The sequence below is a fragment of the Cynocephalus volans genome, chromosome 16, assembly GCF_027409185.1.
Source record: "Cynocephalus volans isolate mCynVol1 chromosome 16, mCynVol1.pri, whole genome shotgun sequence".
Classification (NCBI taxonomy): domain Eukaryota; kingdom Metazoa; phylum Chordata; class Mammalia; order Dermoptera; family Cynocephalidae; genus Cynocephalus; species Cynocephalus volans.
The window spans coordinates 23,925,548-23,950,874 of NC_084475.1; the positions used below are offsets into that span (position 1 = coordinate 23,925,548).

At 40.9% G+C, this 25,327-nt stretch overlaps 1 long non-coding RNA gene and 1 pseudogene across 1 annotated transcript; both read left to right on the plus strand.

Annotated features, from left to right (window-relative positions):
- Positions 1-3,380: 3,380 nt before the first annotated feature.
- On the plus strand, positions 3,381-8,330 carry LOC134365235 (uncharacterized). The gene is made up of 4 exons (XR_010021969.1): positions 3,381-3,546; positions 4,591-4,832; positions 6,822-6,995; positions 7,912-8,330. It is a non-coding gene; the product is annotated as an uncharacterized LOC134365235 (long non-coding RNA).
- Positions 8,331-16,358: 8,028 nt separating this feature from the next.
- LOC134364402 (rRNA-processing protein UTP23 homolog) lies at positions 16,359-17,097 on the plus strand (annotated as a pseudogene).
- The last annotated feature ends 8,230 nt before the right edge of the window (positions 17,098-25,327 follow it).

Genomic DNA, 25,327 nt, shown 5'->3' on the forward strand with positions numbered 1-25,327 from the left:
CTTGGGAATCTGTCCAGAGATAAGATGAATTATATTTTAGAAAATCAGGTGCTTGTCGGTGGGATGGGTGGGGAAAGGGCTCTAAAGGACACAGGTCTCTAGGCTGCCATGGGCAGCAGCAGGGCATCACAGAGGCCCATCTGCTCCAGAATATCTTGAAAGCAAAGGAGCTACAAGCCTTCATTTCTTCTATAGTCTACCTCAGTGGATTATGTTATTATACATGATACATAATATACTATACATGATTATCCATAAATGTAAACATATAAAATGGTAATATATAGTATAATCATACAATATTGTATTTAGTATACTATATTATGATTGATACTCAACTATAGTATACTGTTAATTATATAAGAAATATTAATGGATGCAGATATTTTTCAGAGACTTTACATGCTTTTATATTTATATATACAGTAGGAATTACTATGTGCGTTCTTGAGAAAGTTCCCTACTTTTCCATGCACTAAGCAATAAAAAAAACATGATGTTTTGAAATAGAAAACAGGAGTTTAGCCACATCTCCATCTGTTACAAGATGCTTTTACTTTATCTGAAAAATAGCAAAGGTAGTCGTGTTCACTTACAGGGTTGTCACGAGGTTGGAGTGATAATGGGAGAAGTATTCTGTGAGTGGTGACTGCTACAAACGTTAGCCATGGTTATCTGTAAAAAACGCCCACCTTTTAAGTCCCTTGTTCAAAGAGTCTGTGATTCTTGAATCGTGAAGAGTTGTAGCTTGTCTTTGAAATACTTACATTATTACTTGAATCACGGTCTGAAAGATCACTGCAATAAACCACTGTCCCAAAAACTAACAGGGGATGCCGCCCTAATGAGATCTCTTTTGTGTCGATTCCCGTTGTTACATTGGGGTGCAGCATACATGGGGCACAGGAGGGTGAGTTTGGGCTCAGGCAAACACCTGTGGGGTCCAGATGAGGATCTGGGACTCATCCACACACCAGAGAGCTGCTTTTTGTCCCATGACAGCCTTTGGGGTCTGATGTTGTCTGCCTGGAGATCCTGCAAGACTGACCGCATGTCAAACAGCAGTCCTAGTCCAGACCCAGGAACTTGGACCATCCAGCTTCACATGGTCATCATTACTAATTATGATGACTTTTTGTGTCCCTTACCCAACTGCTCTTTAACCCCCTCCCCCTCCTCCAAGAAAGAAAGAAAGAAAGCTGGTCCGATGGTAGTGGGTTATCAGAACTTATTAACATTAGTGTCACTAAAGTTGGTATACAACCCCCCACTGCTAAATTTGACTGGCTAAAAAAAAAAAAAAAAAAAAAAAAAAAAAAAAAAAAAAAAGAAAGAAAGACCATAATATTATAAAGAATATTCATCACCAGTTGGTTTTGCCTGATCTCACCTGTTATGTGAGAGAAGTCAGGCAGTCACTGCTCTGAGTCTGGCTTCTTTACCTCAACAGGATGCTTTTGACACTCGGTCACGCTGGATCTTTTATTGCTCCTGCCTTTTGCTGACATAAACACTCATCCAGGGCAGACATCCAGGATCAAAGCTGTAGGGCCGCAGGGCACCTTTGTGTGGAGCTCTGGCAGACTCTGCCGGGCAGCTTCTGAAGCGGCTGCTCCAGTGTGCATTCCCAGGAGCAGCGTGAGCGCCCACCCCAGCTTTGTAACCACAGGCCTCTTAGTTTGAGCCACTTTTGTGTGTGGGGGGGATCTCCCATGATCTTACCTGGCACTTTCCTGTTGACTGTCTTGAGGACTTTTTGAACGTGTCTATTGGCATTTGGAGTCCCTCTTTTGTGATATAACAGTTTAAATGGTATATCATTTATCTCACTGATCCAGAGATGTTATTTTCTAAATATGTCTTTAGTCAGACACGTGCTCTGCTGCAGGTCTGTTTCTGTTCACACGGGGATGGCCCCTGTGCTGTGTGCACCTGCGTTTATCCACTTCTGTCAAAGTCCCACATTTCCCCTCTTATCTCTTCTGTTTCTTACTTTTTCCCCTCCGACAATGGATCAAAACATAAAACTGACATATTCATTTTTAAATTGTATTTTAATTTTCCAAATCTTTATTCTAAATACCAAACACAAGGAAATTGAGTGTTTTAAGTTTTTTATTAGTACCCCAAACAGGAAACACATGTGACTGTGCTTTGCCATGGAAGGGATTCTCTGAGGGATCCCTACTACCCTGGCCCAGCTCTGCAGCCACGTCTCGTGGCTGCTGTGACAAAGCCACAAGGAGAGACCTGCAGATAGCTCAGCTCAGCTATCATTCTGCTCCTGGGCTGCTCCACGTCCTGTCAAGCCTGTACAGGAAGGTGCAGGAGGGCCAAGGCCTGGCCACCTGATTCTGCCTCTGAATGACAGAAAACAGGGCTTTTGGTTCCAGCTCCACAGCCAGGCCAGCAGTGGTGGGCAGGGCTGGGGTCCAGGGTTGTCTTTAGGGCCCCAGGGACAAATGGCCCCATTTTTTTCTTAATTAAAAAAAATTTATTGAAACATATTGATTGTACACATGTGCAATCGTGTGTACATGTGCATGAGGGTGTGCGATATGTGGTGTGTGCAATCATGTGTGCATATGTGTGGTTGTGTAATCATGTGTGCATGCAGGTGTGCATTGTATGGTGTGTGCAATCAGTTGTGTAGGCACATGTTCATACAGGTGTGTATGTGTACGTGCAGATATGTATGTGTGGCATGTGTAATCATGCATACGCACGTGTGCACGCACGTTACGTGTGTGTGCATGTGCGTATGCATGTGTGCATGTGTGTTTTGTGCTCCACTCCATACCCCTCGGAAATGGACTTGAACACATGGAGGTAACTTTATAAAAGTTCATGTTTACATTTAAGGAAATCAATACTTGGGGGACCTGACTTTTCTGAAAACTTTCATCACCCTTATTGATTAGGGGTTTCGTATGTCTTTAAAACAGCAGCACGTGTGTGGAGAGTGACGTCCGGGGGCTCTGGACGGGGTGGGTGGGACGCGGAGGGACAACGGGCTCCGTGGGCCCTTCCGTGTCCTGTGCTCAAGGAGGAAGTGAGTGCAGTTCCCGGGTACGCAAACGGGAAAAAGGGAAGCAGGAACAAGATAAGGACGGGCGTGAGGAGGGGACAGAGGCTGCCGGGCTCTCACGCCGCCCGAGTCCCCAGCGCGTCTTTTCATCGTGGGTTTTGAGCAAAATCTGCTCCTGCCGTTGACACGCATGTCACAGACGCTAAGACTGACCTCCCTGTGAGCTCGTGTCACTCTCACGAGGAGTCTGATTGAGGCACAATGAGCACACGTCACAAACCACACCCCGCCCGGCCCCGCCCACTCCGGCGGCGGCTCCCCCTCAGCCCCTCCCCTCTGCGGGAGGCGGGAGCCCGGATGTTGCTGTTGTCGGCCGTTGTCGGCGGTTGTCCAGACCGTTAGCGGGCGCTCCAGACGCTCTTCAGATCCACGGAGTGCGGACGAGATCGCGGAGCGGCGCTGCAGCGGCGGACTGAGGAGGCTGCCCGGGAAGGAGCCAGGGCCGAGGGCAGGTGCCGGTGAGGGAGGGGCGGGGCCGGGGCAGGCGCGCCGCGGCGGAGCAGGCAGGCCCGGGTGAGGGGCTGTGACTCCCGACCGCGGCAGGGGACGGAGCGCCGGGCTGAGAGGGCGGCCCGGGGGCCTGGGGAGGGTCCCCGAGCCCCGAGTGTGGAGGGAGCGGACGGAGACGGCTGTGCCCGGCGCTGGCGGGGACAAGAGAGCCGCCGCCGTCCGTCCCCGCGCCGCGCTCGCCTTCTCCGCGGCTGCTGCGGAGCGGCCGGAGGCGGGGCGGGGGCGGGGAGCGGTGCCCTCATCGTCCCCACAGTCTGGGCGTCTCCTGAGTCTGTTGTGACACTTGCATCACGGGTGGCTTTTGTGCCGTCAGGGGTGGTGGCGGTCCCTGTCACACCGTCGGTCAGACGGAAGAGTTCTGTCCAGCGCTCTGTGAGCGCGTCTGTGTGACGAGTCCCCTCGGCCCGCCTTTGTCTGGGACAGGATTGTATCTCCCCGTGTGTGAAGGACACTTTTCTCGGGTATAGGGCTCTCGTTTGAAAGACTTTTTGGTTTTTGTTTTGTTAAGTGCGCTGGCATTCTGAGATTTTATCCTAGTAGAAAAACTAATCTACTTTAGAGTCACTTTTAAATGAGTAGCCAGCCTATGAGCAAATGCAAAGCCAAAATTTCAGGTAAGTTGACTCAGTTCCCAATATTTATAAGTGGTTACATAGGACAGTGTCTGGTATGTAATGAGTGTGGGGTAAGACAGAGTTGTTAGTAGTAGTAATAGTTAAGTATAATTTCGTGTTTATCCTAAACGGATCAAAGCCAAACCCTTCTCAGTCTTGATGTGTTTATACTAGTGATCACTACTCAGTGAAACTGATTATTTCCTTTGAGGAAAGCAGCCTGGCTTCTCATGTTCATCTTGGTTTAGTGTCATAGCTCTTCTTTAAAGCAAAGACAAAGATCGGTTGAGTGTCTTTTCACTTTGAAATATTTATTTGCTAGTTGATAACTTATTTTTAAAACTGTTTAGTTGCTAAAGGAAAATATTTGTGTTTCAGGAAAGCCTTTCAGTTGTTTATACAACTTACTGTCCTGCTCAGTATACCGTGTATGAGCCAGTGATTCGACTTAAAAGTCAGATGAAAACAGCTCTCAAAGACCCTTCAGCTCAAAAGAAGTTCAGAGCATCTTATTAGAACCTCATCATCTCAAGAATCTCCAGCCTACTGAATGTAAAACTATTCAAGGCATTCTGCATGAGATTGGTGGAACTCCTATGTTTGTTTTTCTCTTTGCTAGGGTAAGAATCACTAATTATACTTTTGTCTAAAGAGAACCTACTTCTTTATTACTGATAGTTTCTTTTTGACTACCAGAAAGAAAGAAAAAAAAAAAAAGCTGCGCTCAACTATATTAGATTTTTAGCACTAAAAAAATCGCATATTAAAGATGTCATCAAGCTTTCTGCCACAGATGATTATGGTTTTTTCTAATTTATGAAGATTTTTAGAAGTTTTCTATTCAGAAATGTTATTAGAACAATTAAAATGTTAAATGTATGAAATTTTAAATTACTTTTGGAAAGAAAAATGCATGCTGTAGTAATGAGATGAAAGAAATGTATTTTTAAAAATAAGGTATATATGAAAAAGGAACATCTCTTAAAGCTTTCTACTGCATGGGGAAAAACTGAAGATCAATTAAAAACTTAAGAGATTTTTATTTGGGTCTGGAGTTTGTTTAAAGAAGAGAAATATAAAAAGTTTGACTTAGGCCATAAGTACCATTTTAGAGTAAATCATTTAATATCTGTTCTATTTAGTTACTGTAGGGTAAGGACAATAACTTATCTGATGCAGAGTAGGCAGTCTATATATAGACTTTTTCAGAGCATTCTAAAATCCATAAAGGGGGCAGAAATCATTTCTCCTACCTTGGGGTCCATATCCCTGTTTAATTAAAGCAGCCTCAATCTTCCTTTATCCTCAGAACACCATCTTCTTTTTACCCCTAAGTATAGCTTCTGCAACCTTATCAAATTTTCACACTGTCTCGCTAACTGGCTTTCTTTCTTTAACAGGTCCACCTTGATTAATTTTGCAATAAGGGGCATATCAATGTTTGTTGTTAGTGTTTTTATAAATATCTTGTTAGCACTTGACCTACCATGCTCTGTAAGCTGTTGTCTCTTCCTCCTCTTCTTTTTGCATACTTTTTTTTGCATGTATTGTTTAGAAGAATAGATTTTCCCCTAGTGTTTTAAAATTTAAAGCTCTTTAACTCCTCATTAACATTTTGTAATCTCCTCTTATATCATTGTACAATTTCAAAATGTATGTCCTTGGTTTTTCCACTTTCATAAAGGTTTTGAATATAATTTTGTTACGATTACTGATACAGTGATTGGACCCTAAGAAAATGATTAAATTTTTATCTTACATTAGGATCTTGCCAATACCTAAAGTATGCTTTCACATTTAAAACTTAGAAACTTTCTATCCTTCTCTCCCCTACAAAAATAAACTTCAGTCTCCTTGAAATCCTTAAATGCACAGCCTGCCATTTGAACCTGATGTCCATCATCCAGCCAAACAGGCAGTCTGCAGCCTCCTTGGTGTCCCACGGACTTCCAGTGCAGGCCTTTATCCCTCTCCAGGCTACATCCCAGCCACCCCTTTATCTCTGCTTTTCCAGGATTGGGCTCTCCTTCCAGACCATTTCTTCTCCTCATAGCCTTTCCTAAACCAAGCAGGTAGGGTTCAGAAGTGATTTCTGTGCTCGTGATATTTCTTTTGTCTCATTCTTCTTTGCTTTTTATCATGGTAATGGGTGTATGTTTCTTATGTACAACAGTTATCAGAAAGTGTTGGCTGAATTGAAGTATGAGGCATGGTTTTTACATGTAGATCTTATCTCTGACTAGACAGTAGGCCCCACGGGGGGGCAAGCATCATGTCTTTTTATATAGAGTCTATTTGTTGATTGACTATTCTACTGAAAACTTGAAACATTTTGCTGACAATTCAGATCACTAATTATAAAATGCTACTGACCTCTAAGGTTGTTAATGTTATTTAAGTCCATTTATAATATACTAAGAAGATTAAAGAGAATGGAATCTTTGCCTTTCGCTCAGTTTTGTTTATCCATAACTCTTAAATGGTTACAATGTGAGTATTAAAAAATAAACTTTCATAGAAACTGTTAGATATTACATAAAGGTAATAATCACACATGTTAAACTTTTACTCTCAACAGATCAGGAGAAAAATATATCTACTTTTTTTAGGTTGTTGGACTCAATAGCTGTGAAGAAACTCAAGTGTTAGTGCTGTGAGTTATACTCTCATTAATTAAGTACAACCAACAGAGAGTACAGGATTTAGAAAACTGTCATGGACTTTCCATGATTCATCAGGTGTTAATCAAATGAAAATGCATCATTGGCTATCACATTTTGAAGGTATGACCTCACAAAATTTATTCTCACAGTTTCATATGCAGAGATACTCATCTCTTCATCAAAGTCTTCCAGTGATAGTTTTGTGTTTTGGTTGCTCTTGAAGTAAATGAAGGAAACTCATTTAGGGTATATTTACTCAAAGTAAGGTACCCTTCTGGCTCTTTTTGTCATTAAATGATTACATTTTTCTTTAAAGTGTTGTAGAAAAGTAAGAAAAAAATAAACTCATAGAATTTTAGATCTGGATGGACCATAGATGCCTGCCAGGCTGGCCCCTCATTCTGTAGATGGATGAAATTGTTTCCTTTAGCTCCCACCGTGATGGGAGAAAACCAAGTTCTCCAGATACCTAGAGACACACCATTCCATTAGGCAATGCTGCTACAGAGTTAGTTTTAAAGTCACAGATGTCCATGTTAGTTTTTATTATGATCCCGCTGTCATCATATATTTAAACTTTTTTCTGGCTGTCAGCATTTGGTAGCATTGTGAAAGTATTTCTCTCTGAGGATAGGGATAGTGAGCCAAAAGATGGTTCCTCTACCCCTGCCCTCCACACCTACCTCTTTAAACTATCAAGATCCATACATGTGTGGCATGAATCCTTACCACTTTTTTGAAAAGGATTTAAAGGCTAACAGCAGTTTAATTCAATTGAAAAAATAAAAATAGATGTAGTTTGTTTTATCCCATGTTTAAAACTGAGTAATAACAAATATTTGAAAGGTTAGGGTTTTCCCATTATTTGAGTTGTTTTACAAAACAAATTAAAGATAATTTGTGAAATGTTGAATTATTTACCAGTTTTCCTTTGAATTTAATGTTATGACTGCTAAGATTGAAGGCTTAATGTTTCTGTTAAACTTTTTGATTAATCATTGTTAATCCATGTTATATTAATGCTGATTTTCCATAGACCCTTGTTGAAGTTTGCTGCGGTGAAGATATTACTCATATCAGTGAGAATGGAGAGTTTAAGTTGGATATAGAGTCCACTGCTATAATCCAAGATGTGAAACTGTTAGAGGAGCTGTTGCTTGACTGGAAGATATGGAATAAAGCAGAGGCATATCATACGTACTTTTCCCCCTTTTTCTTATTGTGGTAAAATACACATAAGATAAAATTTACTATCGTAACCATTTTTAAGTGGCATCAAGTACATTCACAATGTTGTGCAGCCCTTACCACCATCCATCTCCATAACAATTTTCAGCTTGTAAAACCAAACCTCTATACTCATTAAACAACAACTCCTCATTCCTCCCTTTTCACAGCCATTGCCAACCACCATTCTCTCTCTGACTGTATGATTTTGACTACTCTAAGTTCCTCATATAAATGGAATCATATGGGGTTTGACTTTTCGTGATTAGCATATTTCACTTAGCATAATGTCCTCTAGGTTCATCCCTGTTGTAGCATATGTCAGAATTTTCTTCCTTCTTAAAGCTGAATAATATTCTATTGTATGGATACACCACATTTTGCTTAGCACTTCATCCATCAGGGGACACTTAGGTAGCTTCCACATTTAGGCTACTATAAATAGAGACATGTACTTTTAAATATTCATCTAATTCTTTTGAAGAAAAGAATGAATTTACTACTTCAATGTTATGTTAATTATGAGTGAAAATCTGTAGGTATTTCCAATTCAGAGTTTTGAATAGCCACGAGTAATACTGAGCTGGAAAGTCAAGATCAGAACTTGGGCTGGCTGAGAACACTGTACTCAGGCAAGAGCATATGGGCTCATTTGGATCTGTTGGGAGCTTATATTTTCCATAAACTCTGAAAGGGGATCCTGCTAAGAGTCTGGGGAGTCAGGTCCAGTAGAGGGAAATGGACATACTTCTGAGTGGGGGAGCCATACTGGCCAGGATGCAGAGCTGGGATTGTTGTATATAGGGCAAGGCTTCATCATAAGCCTGAAGTAAGCAACATAGATAGATGTTAGGTCTGGGCACTGAATCTTAACACCTGGAATGGAGAAGCTGGTCTTCACAAGGACCCAGCCAGAAAATAAGTGCAGGGCTGTTTCCTTTCTGCCCTAGTTTTAAACATTCTTAATGGTATAGGCTCACATAGTCTTCTTAGTTATAGTGTAGACTGTGTCCCCGCAGCCACCCCCGGAGTGTGGCAGGGTTCTAGTAGGAATTGGTGAGTTTTGCAAAAAACTAGATAGTCTAGAAGTATAATATAACACTTATAATTTATAAGTAAAGAAAATACAACAATAAATGTATAAAATGTTTTGTTGTTAGAATTAAGTGCAGAATCAGTCCCTAATTAATTCCTTTGATATTGTATTTATCTCCCAGGATAAATTTCACCGGATCATTCACCTAGACAGAATGCTGTGTATGGTTCTATTAATGTGGGGTGTGTTCTTTGTGTTCTTGTGACTGGACTTTTGATGTCTGCATGTATTTATGAGAATACATGGTTCACATGGAAGAGCTGAATATCTTTGGCATCTCAGTGAAGTGCAAACTGAATACAAAATAGAACTCTATGTTTTCCCTTCCCTCTTACCTCAGGCTTCATTGAACTTGTGTTTAATCTAACAGGTATGTTTCATCTAACAGGTATGTATTTATACTTACGTCTTCAGACCTGATTATAAGCTCCTTGTAAGAGCAGAATTTTATTCATACTTCTATTATGAGCAACAATAATTGTGATAGATCTATAACGTAAGCATTGTAAAAGTATTTTTATTTTGTAATAATATTATTTTATTATTATATATATTTTTATTATTTTAACTTATTAATATACAATAGAGTTGATTTTCATGTCCCTCTACCAATTCCTCCTTTTCCTTGCTACCTCTCCCCCATCATACCAACCAACATCATATCTTTTACTTGTCTTAACAAGATCAAGGAATTGTTGTTGATTGTTGTGTCTTCTTTCCCCCCTGTAATAATAGTATTTTTAGTACTTAATAAATTATTATAGTGGCAGAATATTTTTGCTGTTATTTTTCTCTCTCCCCCCATATGCATTACAGTGAAGCTGCATCTTATGTAAAATACATATCATACACATGCACCTGCACACATGCACACACAGAAGTGTGGACTCCCAGATTTCTGTTTTCTGACCCAGGGCTGCTGACTTCAGGAGATATGTGCCATTACAGGGGTTGATGTCATTTGAGGATGTGGCTGTGGACTTTACCTGGGAGGAGTGACAGGACCTGGATGATGTTCAGAGGACTTTGGTGATGCTGGAGACCAACAGCAACCTAGTGTTATTGGGTGATTGACATTTCTCAGGAAGTCCCAGAAGCAAGACTTTCCTCTTTGGTGGTATATGCAGGAACCATTTAAAAGGCTTAATACTATTTAGGTAAGATGTCACTCATGACAAATGTGAGTGTCTTCCCTCTCTAACAAAAGGTTGAAATTAGCCCCTTCATTGCACGGCTTCCGACGTTGAGCTCTTCTCATTCTTTCAAGGCCCTGACTTAGCAGTTTGGCAAAGTCCTACCTGTGCTGTCTATAATTAACAGGACTCTCCATTACCAAACGTGAAGTGATCTTCAAGTTGGAGCAAGGAGCAGAGCCATGGACATTAGAAGAACCAAACCAGAACCTCCAAGGTCAGTCAGTTCATCCTGTGTAGAGGCCAGGAAGACTAAAGGCCAGCACATGTCAGCAGCATTCATCTGTTTCTACCATTTGTTTCCATGTCCCAGGCCTGAGGACAGCTGGTACAAACTAGGATTGGAAGAAACACCTTTACCTTTAGTGAGCACTCAATAAGATATACTTATGTGTAGTTCATTGATGTATATATACATGTATTTCAGATGTCCAGATAGTTGATGAACTAATTGAGAGGAGTCATGAAAGTCATGATAAACATTTGTGGCATGTTGTATTCACCAACAGCAGCACATCAACTGAGAGAGTTGAGTTGGGGAAAACATTTAATTTGAGCTTAAACCACATTTCAACTGGAAACTATTCAGGAATGAGGTTTGAGGAGTTTAATGTGTGCCAGAATGCATTTAGTTTTAGAGAGCCTGATGAGATGCATGCTACAGAGAAAGCTGATGACCATAATATCACTGGGAAATTGTGCAGACATCATGAACATCTTAGTCAGCATAACAAGAATCAAACTGGGCAGCAACCTTTTGAACAGAGTGGACAGGAGAAAGCCTTCAAGACAGAGCCAATAATATTTACACAGAAGAAGATTCACATGGGAGAGAAATCCTGTAAATATAATCAAATGGAAAATTATTTGATGAGTTAGCTTTGATTGCCCAAGGTATAAGTCAGGTATTTAGGAAAACTTTTCAATGTGGTGTACATGGGAAAATGTTTTATATAAAGGCTAAACTCACTAAACATGAAAAAATACACACAGCAGAAAAACCATGTTACTGAATATGAAAAACCCTTCATTAATAAATCATAATCTTACTTCACATAAGGGAACACATATGGGGAGGAGCCCTATGTGTGTGATAAACATGGGAGAATTTTCTATCAGACGTCAGATCTTACTATGTGTTGGGAAAATAGAATAGTTTAATCAGGGCCCATCACCTTGGGTCTGGTTGGGGGTGGTGCAGTGCATTCTTTGTAAATAAGTCGTGTGTGGAGTTAGTGCACCTGTGTGGCACTGCCACCTTGGCTGGTGTCTAGTGCCTTGGGCATCCACCACTCTGCATGGCCATGCTCTCAAACCTATGGTTTCCAAGAACCTTTTGGCCAGTTACCTAGCTCATAGACCTACATGTGAAGGGTCTGGTGACCCAGCCTCGTGTGTGAGCGATCTGGTGACCCAGCCTACATGTGAGGGGTCTGGGGACCCAGCCTGGTGTGTAAAGGGTTTGTGACCCAGTCTGGAATGGGCTTGATGTGTCTTGAGTTCCAAACCTAGGCCTAGCTTGACAATTGGCACAGCAAGCAGGGTTACAGGCAGGTAAAAGAGCACTGCAATTAGCCCAGTTGGCAGGATTATGGGCAGATAAAAGAGCTCTACAATAGTCGGAGTTGGCAGGATTCCTACATTAGCCTAGCTAGAGCCTGACACTATGCATCAGAGAATTCACACAGGAGAAAAGTGTTATGGATGTAATGAATGTGGAAAAACCTTTCACCAGGAGTCACTCCTCAGCAGACATGAGATAATTCACACAGGTGAGAAACCATATGAATGTAAAGAATGTTGGAAATCTTTTTATAGTAAATCATACCTCATTGTCCAGCAGAGAATTCATGCAGGTAAGAAATCATATAACTGTAATGATTGTGAAGAGGTTTGACCAAAAGTCAGCCCTCATTAGACATGAACTAATTCACACAGGTGAGAAGACATATGAATGTAAACAATGTAAGAAAACATTCTACAGTAAGTCACAGCTCAATGTACATCAAAGATTCATACAAGGAAAAAGTACTATGGGTGTAATGAGTGTGGAAAAATCATTCTCCCAAAGTCTCACCTCAACAGGTGTAGTGGATTGAATTATGTCCCCCCCAAACTCACTGAAACTTGAATTGTGTCTCCCAAGTTTTATGTATGAGAAACTTAGCCCCCCACTGTGACTGTTAACAGGGTGGGAAATCCTATTATGGTCATTGAAAGGTGGAGCCTTTGAAGAGGTGATTGGATTGTAGGACCATGCAGTAGTGAATGTATTAAAAATGGTGGTCAGGAAAGTGGTTCTGAGGACTTTAAAAGGAGAGGAGAGTCTGTCTTTCTGTCTCTCTGCTCTTGTCTACTTCCACCATCTGGCAATGTGAGACACCTGGGTCACTGTTGCCACCACCAGATGGACTTTGGACTTCCCAGCCTCAGAAACTGTAAGCAATAAATTTTATTTTCTTTATAAATTACCCAGTCTCAGGTATTCTGTTATAGCAACAAAGAATGGACTAATACAACAGGCATGAGAGAATTCACAGTGAGAAACCATATGAATGTAATGAATGTGGAAAAACCTTTTACTGGAAGTCAGATCTCACTGTACATATCAGAGAACTCACACAGGTAAGAAACCATATGAATGTAAAAAGTGTGGAAAAGCTTTTAACCAAAATTCAGACCTCAGCAGTGATCAGAGAACTCACATAGGTGAGAAACCATATAAATACAATGAATGTAGAAAAACTTTCTCCCATAAATCAAACATTAATGTACATCACAGAATTCACACATGTGAGAAACCATATGTATGTCGTAACTGTGGGAAGAGGTTTTGCCAGAAGTCAGCCCTCATTAGACATGAGAATTCACACAGTGGAGAAAAACCTGTGAATGTAGTGAATGTGGAAAAACCTTTGATGGAAGTCACATTAAAAGATGCATTAGAGAATTCACACTAATGGAGTCCCCATAAATGTGCAGGTGTCCCTCAATAACCACAGGAGATTTGTTCCTGGATCCCTCTTAGATACCAAAACTTGCAGATGCTCAAGTGCCTGTATAAATTGATATATTATTTGGGTTTTGCCTATGAACTTCCTGCCGTATGCTTTACATCTTGTCTCATAATACTGAGTACAATGTAAATACAGTGTAAATATTTGTGATACTGTTCTGTTAATTTTACTTGTATTATTGTATTATCATTTTTTACTTTTTAAAAATGTAATTGATTCACAGTTGTTGAATTGGTTGGTAGGAACCCATAAATACTGAAAGCCAATTGTAATGAATGTGGAAACATCTTTTGTCATAAGTCACACCACAATAGTCATCAGAGAATGTGCACAAGGGAGAAGTCCTGTACAGCAGAAACTGGCTGTGTGTTTTCCCCACACAGTTAGCCTACATACTCAGCCTCCAGTTACTGTGTGTGGGACCATGTAACCGAGCTCTGTTGAGGTGAAACAGGATAAAATTCATGAACATTATTTTCAAGACTGGCAAGAAGGAAAAAACAAGTCCATGCAGGTTTTCCTGATTTTTCATGCTGCCTGGAAATGAAGTGTTCGTGACCCACGTGGTGGACTTTGGAGACATTGGTGGGAGAAGACCAACATGATTTAACACAGAACAAATTGATTGAAGAAAGTTGAGATCATCCCATACCTCTATGACCAAACCTGTTTGTACTTTACATTAGTAAGAAATAAATATTCTCTTGAGTCATTTTATGTGTGATCTGTTTGTATTAAAACCAGCCCATTGAAACTAATTTAGTTTATAAGCATTCTGAGAGAAGTTTTCAGTCCTTGTGTATCAGAAGATTCACACAGGACAGAAAACTGTTTTGTCATCTTTTATTCTCATCAGTTTATGGGAAAATCAAATTATAGGGAGAAACAACAAATAGGAAACATCTCATCAGGCAGGGACATCATGTTTCATGGTGAAAATAAGGCAAATCTCTAAAATTATCTTTAATGTGTCAAAGCTTTGAACCTAAGTTTCAAAGGTTTTATATATTGGCAAATTTGAAATTAATGAAAACCAACTTAGGTAATACAGATGTAAATTTTTTAATAGAAATATTACATATTTCCAAAGCAATGCTGAGCAAAAAAAATAAAGCTGGAGGCATAACACTACCTGACTTTAAGCTATACTACAAAGCTATAATAACCAAAACAGTATGGTACTGGCATAAAAACAGACACACTGACCAATGGAACAGAATAGAGAACCCAGAAATCAACCCACACACTTACTGCCATCTGATCTTTGACAAAGGCACCAAGCCTATTCACTGGGGAAGGGACTGCCTCTTCAGCAAATGGTGCTGGGATAACTGGATATCCATATGCAGGAGAATGAAACTAGATCCATACCTCTCACCGTATACTAAAATCAACTCAAAATGGATTAAGGATTTAAATATACACCCTGAAACAATAAAACTTCTTAAAGAAAACATAGGAGAAACACTTCAGGAAATAGGACTGGGCACAGACTTCATGAATACGACCCCAAAAGCACGGGCAACCAAAGGAAAAATAAACAAATGGGATTATATCAAACTAAAAAGCTTCTGCACAGCAAAAGAAACAATTAACAGAGTTAAAAGACAACCAACAGAGTGGGAGAAAATATTTGCAAAATATACATCTGACAAAGGATTAATATCCAGAATATATAAGGAACTCAAACAACTTTACAAGAAGAAAACAAGCAACCCAATTAAAAAATGGGCAAAAGAGCTAAGTAGGCATTTCTCTAAGGAAGATATACAAATGGCCAACAGACATATGAAAAAATGCTCAACATCACTCGGCATCCGGGAAATGCAAATCAAAACCACACTGAGATACCATCTAACCCCAGTTAGGATGGCTAAAATCCAAAAGACTATGAACGATAAATGCTGGCGAGGTTGCAGAGAAAAAGGAACTCTCATACACTGTTGGTGGGACTGCAAAATGTTGCAGCCTCTATGGAAAATGGTATGGAGGTTCCTCAAACAATTGCAGATAGTTCTACCATACGACCCAGCTACCCCACTGTTGGGAATATACCCAGAGGAATGGAAATCATCAAGTCGAAGGTATACCTGTTCCCCAATGTTCATTGCAGCACTCTTTACAATAGCCAAGAGTTGGAACCAGCCCAAATGTCCATCATCAGAAGAGTGGATACGGAAAATGTGGTACATCTACACAATGGAATACTACTCAGCTATAAAAACGAATGAAATACTGCCATTTGCAACAACATGGATGGACCTCGAGAGAATTATATTAAGTGAAACAAGTCAGGCACAGAAAGAGAAATACCACATGTTCTCACTTATTGGTGGGAGCTAAAAATTAATATATAAATTCACACACACACACACACACACACACACACACACACACACACACACACACACACAAAACCGGGGGTGGAGAAGATTTAACAGCCACAATTACTTGAAGTTGATACGACAAGCAAACAGAAAGGACATTGTTGGGGGGGAGGGGGGAGGGAGAAGGGAGGGAGGTTTTGGTGATGGGGAGCAATAATCAGCCACAATGTATATCGACAAAATTTTTTAAAAAAAGAAATATTACATATTTCAGAAATACTTTCAAAATATTCACATAAAAAGTGCTAATGGCACATACTTATGTTAGAATTGACTTGCATTAGAATTTTCCACATAAATTTCACTCTAACTTTATGTTCTGTTAAATATATTGTCTAAAGCATTTCATTGCATACTTTTTTTCTACTGTGCTATTATAGGCAAATATGTATAACCATGATTGCAAAACTAGCTCAAGTAAAGAAGATGTTTTTATAATGTTTGAAACTAACAAAGAGCCAGTCAGTGGCTTCAATAGAAACATTAATTCTGGGTACTAGGGTGTGCAGGAGGCATTTGCTGCTGCTTCCTGGTCCACTGACTTTGGTCCTGATATACTAGGCATGAAGATCATGAGACAGAAACATGCATCTTGGCATCTTCTGCAACAATTTTGGAGTCCACAAACCATATCAAATCCTGCAGGATGGCACCTGTCAGGTGGCACTGGGGCTGCATCCAGCTGTGTTAGAAGCTATGCCACTAAATTATGGGGAGACACAGCTGTGCACCAACAGGTGTGTGTTAGAAGAGTTAGCAACACTTTGAAAGGACTCATATGGGGTAAAACCAATTGCAAAAAAAGGCCAAGTTTGAAATTGTCCCCATTTCAAGAATGCAGTGAGTGAATCAGAATGTCTGCTTTTAATGGTTGAAGAGGGAAACCCTTATCAGTATTTTGTGGCAAACATGAGATCATAGTTTGTCTGTGAAAGTAAAGAAAAAGCCTGGGGTTTCTCTCATTTATTATTCAGAACACTATAGTCTTGAACAAAACTTCTCCCAAAGTAATTGCCAATTGCCTTTATTAAAGCAGTAAAGTTAGGTCAGCTTGTCTCAGTGCATGAGAAACAAAGAATTGAGCAATTCAAAGAGGAACAAGGTTTAGTGAAAAACCCTGAACAGAGAAGAAGAAAAAAGTGCAAGAAAATAAGTGGTACCAACCCTCTTAGCTGTTTGAAGAAAAAGAAAAAAGTACGGGACACAAAATTACCTGCTTCTGAAAAGAAGAGAAAAAGAAAAAGAATCCAGGGCAGATCTATGTCTAAAGTGCTTTATGAAAAGCAGAATGCAGAAGGATAATGAATCCTTTGGGAACTTTTAAAGACATTCAAATGTGAAAAATGAATTTTGTTTTTAAAACTGTAGAATGGTTTACAATAAAAAAAAAACTCAACAACAAAAAACCCTGAAATAATAAAAAAAGAAACATTATTTCCATAGGAATGCAGAAATCAGTCACAAAACTGTTAACGCATAAGTCTGAACAATTTAAATAGCTGTGAACAACAGTACTCATTTTATTCTACTCAGTGAAAAGAAGTTTCTGGAAGGAAGGTTTCCCCTTCATTTCTGTTTCTCATTTCTTTAAATGAGTTAGCAGCATAGGAATAAGTGTGTACCAAGTGACGTGTAGCTGGGAGATCATATGTGTCTCTGTTTGCTGTGATGGGGTGCTGTGTGTGTCCTGCCACAAAGAGGGCAGCACGATTATTCTGACATCTACTTGTGTGTGACTTTAGACTGTAGTAGCCTCTCTGGGCTTCTGTCTTCATATTCAGTAAGGGAGTAATAATGGAGCCTGCTGCAAAGCGTCATGGTGAGGAGTCAATGAGATAAAGTGCTTCAAATATTACCTAGCACCTGGTAAACAATAAGAGGGTACTTCAAAAAGTTTGTGGAAAAATAGAATTAAAAGATAATGTAAATCTCTGAATGACTTTTTGAACTAACCTCATATAATCTGCAGATATCATTGGTGATGGTTATTGTTATAGTTTACAAAATTACTGTGTAACAAATTAGTAGGCAGCTCTAACCGACTGTTGTATGGCTATAAAAGAGCTGTCTTAAATCTGTGATGAATTCTTGATTTGGTTCTGTTATTCTCTTCTACACAGATTTATGCAGGGGGTAATTCTGGTTGAGCTTCTTATAATTAGCTGAGACCAATCTTTCCTTTGGTGATCGTTTTGTGCTGAGAATGTGACCCAGCTCTGTCAAGGGACTTACTAGGAGAATTCTCTGGCATGCTAGGAATGTTCATTCAAAGGAAGAGATAGCTTGAAGAATATGGTACCTCAGTAGAAGGACATTGTTATCAGTGGACATGTCCTCTGTTTACATACTGTGGTCCTCGGTCGGGGGGTCTCAGAATGGCAAGGCAGGATGCTGTAGAAACTGTGAATAATGATGTGACAGGCCACTGAAATAGCCACCCCAGGGGCTGCTCTGTTTGGGTACATCTATGCAGAGCCATTGGTTTCTACAGTTGCATAAGAAATAGCGCCAACTTGTTGGCTCAAACAACCCATTTACTCTCTCAAGTTTCTGTGAGTTAGGAGCCACCCCTGCTCCCTGCACCACTACCTGCTGGGGACAGCCTCATTAGCTCTGGTAATACCCCTGGGCACCACCCAAATGCTAATCAGAAGATGCAGACCTCAACTATTAGGATCAATAGACAAAACAGATTTAAAGGGAAATAAATGGGCTTGTATATTTTATGGAAACACTAACCAAAACAAAGTCAAAATACCTATATTGAATCCAGAGAAAATTGATTTACAGCCAAAGAATTTTTAGAGATAGAGCAAAATCCATACTGATAAAAGATTCAGTCTGTCAGGTTGGTGTAATAGTTTTAATGTCTGTGCACCTCACAACTGAATCTTAGCATGTGTAAAGGGAAAGTCAGTGAACTTTAAGGAGGAGACAAATTCACAGTCGTAGTGGGAGACACAGGGGCCTCTCTTCAGTGGCTTCAGAAAGGTGGAGAAATGGAGGTAGGGAACATGCAACCTAATCAAAATAATAAATACACACGGACACCTCAGAGTTTTCAGGTTAGTAGCATTCAAAGCAGAATACCATAAATACTGACTTTCATTGAATGTTTCCACCAAGCCAGATAAATTTTGATCAACAACACAGCAAACATCCCACAGCACCAGAGAAGCTGAATTATGAGCTGGGTAATGCGTGGTAGGTCTTCAGAGCCCAGCCTCTGCCAGGAGAATTGCACTGTCTGTCCAGTCTGGAGACCTGGAGATGGCTCTAGAGCCTCTTTTCATGAGAGGAGTCTCCTGGAGTTCATGATGACCCTGTCCCTTTCCCTAGAGCTCCCACAGGGGAAGGACACCCAGGCCCAAAGGAGGCATCGGAGCGAGTAGAATGAAATGGGATTCAGCATGAGGTGTGTGGTTGGGGGCAGAGATTGGGAAGTTCTGTTGGGCAGGGAATTCTCTGTCACCTGCCGTCCTTCTGTCCCCCTCTCTGATACCAGTGGGCAGAGAGCACAGCACCGTCATTTCTCTATTGTTTTCCACTCTATTCTTTTTATTTTCTTCCTCCTGTTTTGGGGGTGCTTAGTTTCTTCTTTCAGTTTTTTAAGTTCGAAGGTTAGCTCGTAGATTTCAGATTTTAAAAAAATATAGACATTTACAGATATATATTTTCCAAACCCTTCTTTAGTTGTGGTACACTGTGTTTATGTTTTCAATCATCAAAATGTTTTTTATTGCCTTTGTGACTTTTGCTATAATCCACTGGCTATTTGGGGTTTGTTGTTTAATTTCCACATAATTGTGAACTCCTCAAATATCCTTCAGTTACTGATTTTCAATTTAAATCTATTGTGGACAGAGAAAATACTTCGTATGAGCTTAACCCTCACATTTATTGAGGCTTTTTTGTGTGTGTCAGCTGCTTGGTATCTGGATCCAAAATTGAGGCCTAGCAAATGGTCCATATGCTCTTGAACATACTCTGTATTCTGTTGTTGGGTGGTGTGTTCTACATATTTATGTTTGTTAAGTCAATTTGTTTTATAATGTGTAATGTAATGTGTAATATAACCCAAGACTTGTTTACCCTTGCTGGTCTTGCCTAGTTGTTCTGTCCATTACTGAAACTTTCAATTGACATCTCCAAATGCTTATGGAGAACAGTCTACTTCTCCCTTAATTTCTTATCTATTTTCATTTAATATTGGGCTTCTTTGTTAGGCACATGTGTGTCTATAATGGTTTTGTTCTCATGGCTTGACCCTTTTGTCACTATAAAGCATCCCTCCTTATCCTCAGTAGCATGTTTGTTTTAATGTTTATTTTACCTGATATTAGTATGGCTGGACAGTCTAGCTGTCTTATGGTTCTGTTTACATTGCATGTCTTTTTTCATCTATTGATTTTTTCAATCCAATATGACAATTCTTGCATTTAAAAAATGTTTTTAATTGACAAATTATAATTGTACATGTTTATGAGGGTATTAGTCCATTTCTGTTTTTTATAATAAAATACCTAGAACTGGGTAATTTATAAGAAAATGAAATTTATTGCTTACAGTTTCAGAGGCTGAGAAGTCAAAAGTCCAGGTAACACATTTGGTGAAGGCCTAGATGGTGGTGACAGTGACCCAGGAGTCTCACATGGCAGAAATGGTGGAGCAAAGAAAGAAATAGTTTCTCATGCATTCTCCTTTTAAAGCCATCAGAAACACACCCCTGACCACCATTCTTAATCCATTCACTATGGCATGGTCCTACAATCCAATCACCTCTTCAAGGACCCACCTTTCAATGACCATAATAGGATTTTCCACACTCAGCAGTTGCAGTGGGAATTAAGCTTCTAATATATGAAGTCTGGGGGACAACAATTCAATCAACCCAGAGCAGTGAGGTACAGTGTGATGTTTCAATCCATGTATACATTGTGATATGATCAAATCATACTAATTAACATATTACCTCACATGCTTATTTCTTTGTGGTGAAACATTTAAAATGCACTGTTTTAGCAACTTTGAAACACCCAATTCATTACTGTTAACTGTGTTCACCACTCTGCAATAGATCAACTGACTTACTCTGCCTCACTGAACCTTTGTGCCCTTTGACCAACATATACCATTTACCAGCATGTTCCCATTTCCCATCTTCCCCAATTTCACCCCTAAGTAAACTGGAGGTTATTAGAAGCTTAGGTTTAACTTTTTTATAGAGCATGTATAAATGAGATTATGTGGTACTTTTCTGTGTCTGGCTTATTTCACCTAACATGATGTGCTCTAGATTCATTCATGTTGTCAAAATTGACAGAATTTTCTTTTTAAATACTGAGTAGAATTGGATTATATATATATAAAATATAATAAAATAATTATATATAATAAAATGTGGTATATATATACCACATTTTTTTATTCATTCATATGTTGATAAGTGCTTCTGTAGTTTCCATATCTTGGGAGTTATGAATAATGCTGCAATAAATATTGGAATGCTGACATCTCTTCAACACACTGATATCATTTCCTTTGGTTATATACCCAGAAATGGCATCACTGGATTCTATGGTAGTTCTATTTTTAGCTTTTTGAGAAAATGTCATGCTCTTTTCAAATTAGCTGCACTAATTTACATTCCCATGTACAGTGTACAAGTGTTCTCTTCTGTCCATGGCCTCTCTCACACTTGTTGTCTTTCATCTGTTTTATAGTAGCCATTCTAATGGGTGTGCTGTATGGAGAGTGAACTTCTGTGGGGTAGCAAAGGCAAAAGCCTGGATATGAAAGAGCTGCAGATAGCTTGTCTTTTGCTCCAGATCTCCTTCAGGTGTGTTTTCTCTCACACACAGAAGAAGACAGTGATGTGTTCAGACATCAGGGACCACCCACCACACTCTCAGGAATGGGGCTTGCTCACGGTCACATGGGAGGTTGGGTATAGCCCTGCCACCCCCAATTTAAACCCCTTGAGATAAGCTTCCTCTCCTCTGGTGCCCACATTTTCTGTAAGGACCAAAAAGCCCCAAGACTTATAAAGGGTGGCTGTGAGGCCCTGTGGGATGCCCATGCTTTCCATGGAGGGGAGAGAGAAATAGATCACACATAGTGAGATAATGGCTGTGAAGGGACACATCAAGCAGGAACAGGCATGTGACTGGGTGGGGGCAGGGTGCTGTCTTCAGATGGGGTGATTGGGGAAGGTCTCCCTGAGAAGTGGGTATTTGTGCTTAGAGCTGAACAATGATGTGAGGGAAGAGCAGCCTGTATTGTCTGAGGAAACACAAAAACCTCCTGGCAGCGGCCGTGAGTCAGGAGTGTGCTTGGAGGATGTTTCTAGAACACTTCCACTAGTAAAGTGGGGAGGAGAGATGGTTAGGAAATGAGGCTGGAGACAGAGCAGGCCTAGGCTATGTCAAGGATGCTGAGCATCTGGAATCTTGGGCTAGAGGAATCTAGAGACATGTGGGAACCTCTGTGCGACCCCTGGTCCTCTACCTAATTTAATGCTCTGTTGTTGCTGTCATAAATATCTAGTAAATTTTTAGCAGGGGCCCCTGCATTCTTATTTTTCACTGTGCCCAGCAAATCATGTAGCTGGTCCTGGCTGGCAGCCAGTGTCCCTGAGCTCACCTTGATGAACCTCATTAATCCAGTTAATTGGGGCCTCAACCTCGGACCCCAGGCTTCCCACTGCAGGGAGGAAGGAGCTTGGGTTCCTGAAAGAGCAGGCAGAGGGAGTGGGTTCCAGCCTCTGTCTCTGCTGCTGTTACTCATCACAAATCTATTGAGCACCCCTGTGAGCAGGTGCTGTGTGGAGCCCTTATATGGGCTCACATTTGGGGTGGGGAGACAAAGAACAGACAAACAAACACTGAATCAGGTTGTGGAAACCACCATCAAAAAATAAAATGGGGCAAGGGATTAAAGTGTGAAGGAGAGGGAAGTGCTTCTGAAACTTAGCGTCCAGGGTCTTGTAAATGCCAAAGCACTCATCACCACCAAAACATCTGAAACAGAAAGTAAATCGGTGATAACCCTTTGTTCTAAATTTTTATTGTTGCAGGAGGCAGCAGGAAGTCAAATTCCTGAAGTCTCACTGTTACCCAAAGGTCACATTCCTTTCTAGGCCCAAATGCAAATTTGTCTTCAGAAGTGACTAATGAACTATGTCCCATAGCCCACTGAATACAATTTATATTCAGTACAAATTGAATAAGCTTGTATTCTTCACTTACATAAGAAGACCTCAAAGAGAACTTGGGCAGAAAGTTAGGTGGACACCTCGGCTGTATAAGACAAGCCCTTTGTTTGGGGAGACACTACTTTGAAAGTGATCCCCAGTGTTCTCCCTGCTTGTGGGTAATGAAGCCTTTTCCTCCCACCTTGACCTTAGTGATTTTGCTCTCTCCAAGAGATGCACACCCTATAGTCAAAACAAATTTCCAGGTACCCCAGATGAGAGTTGTCTGGTTCTGAGTAAGGGTTCCAGTCTTGTTCCCATCTCATCCCTGGCTAACTCTGCATGTTACTGACTCTTTACTGAATTGGAACTGGGGCATACCTCTTGGAGCTTGGTCTTGCAGAAAGAGGAAGTCTCCTCACCAATCGGCAAACTTCAGCAGCTTTCTGGATTCCCATTACCAGGTATTTCCTGCAAGGGGTGAGTATCTCTCCTTTTCCCAAACCAGCTATCTAGAGCATTTCGTAGAAGGAAAATGACTCAGGTTGGAAACTACACAGAATGTGTCTTGTCATTCTGGTTCTGGGACCTGGCAAATCTGGGAGGTTTGCAAAACACCTTCATCTTAACCAGGGGAAAAGAATCAGGTCAGGGACACCTGACCAACATGACTCTCAGAGTTACCTTCTAAAGTTATCATTTTGGTATTTCTGGGATAAGGTGCACTATAAACTTGCTTCTTACACCTCTCTCCGAGTCTTCTGTTCTGTCCTTTTTCTTCTTCTTAAATTAAATAGCCAGGGGCTATAACAACCTGGCAGTAGGAAATTGGTTTGGAGTGTGACACTACCTCACAGGCAAATGAGGGAGAGGTATGTGTAACTGAAACTTCAAGCAGACAAACTTGATCTTCCTGAACCTAAATTTACAGGACAGAGGCATATGGCATTTAATGCAAAATAATTTAAATTTGACCTGGGCCAAAAGTTGTGGGATCTGTATTACCACCAGCCCAGTAGATAGACCCCTGGGCCATTGGCAACAAACATTAAGAAGATGCATTAGAATATGAGGAATAAGCCCTCAGTTCCAGAGAAGAGCCCATTAGGGTGTATTCTCCAGCTCCAGAAAGTCTTTGGCTAAAATGCTTTTCCTTTGCAACTCAGCATGGCTGTGATATACTTTAGGAAGCCAGAAAAAAAAAAAAAAAAAAAAAGGCCAGAAAATGGGTCACTCAACTACTGCACCATCCTATAGCTAGATCTTTTCTGTGAAATACAGGATAAATGGGATGATTTCCTGTGTCCAGTGTTCCATGGCCCTATCCAGAATGGGGCCTTACAAAGAAAATGTAAGCTCTGTGCTGTTTAACAAGGGACCATCCAGACCTCTGGCACAGGCTGGGTCACTAGAAAGAAAAGGTGTTCTTCCTATTCTAGAAAGCCTTGGTAATGAGGACAAAGAAGCCCTTTGCCCTATGAGGTACTGAGACAAGGGAGAATGGGAAGAAGCCACACTTTCAAGAGCCCCAGAAACCCCACTGCAAGCCCCTCAGGTCCCCTGTCAAACCCAGATGCTCCCATCCCAAATCAGGAACAAGATCCTGACCCAAACCCTCCTGATTCCACAGCCAGTCCCTGGCCAAGAACAGAGGAATCTTCCCCTCCAACATCCACCCCTCTCTCCAGGCAGCACCTTGCCAAGTGGGAGCTCATAAGCCTGGGCTAGGGGGACTATTTCTCTTCCACCAGGTCCCAGATGGGGATGGGAATTTAGCCCAAATGCATGTACACTTTACCACCTCTGATGTCTGTACCTGGACGGTACATGCAAAGGGCCTCTGAGCCAGTCCAGAAGAATTTTTCTCTCTTATGGAGGGCGTCTTCACCTGTAATCCAACCTGGGCAGATACCAAACCAACCCTCCTGCTATGCTTCCAACTGCAGAAGAAAAGTCCCTTGTCCTGGCCAGGGCAAGGGAGGAAGCACATAAGAAATACACCAGTCAGGCTGATTGTCTCATCTGGTGGCCAGCAGAACAATCAGTTCTTTTTTTAAATGTAATTTTATTAATATCATTTTTCACATTCTAGGATCTTGTTGCAGAGCAGTTGGGAGGGAGGGGGAGAGGGAAGGGGGAAGGAAATGGGGTGGTAGGAGGAGAAAGGAGGAGGGGCTGGATTGAGGCCTGTGGCACCCCTTCATTCCCACAGGGGAGACTGGGGGGCTTCCAGTGGTGGCATGGTCATTGCTGGGCTAGGTGCAGATGTCAGGAAGGTGTGGCAAAAGCCGTCACCCCCACCATTCCAGCTCGGAAATTGGGGGCCCTTCTTGCTGTGGC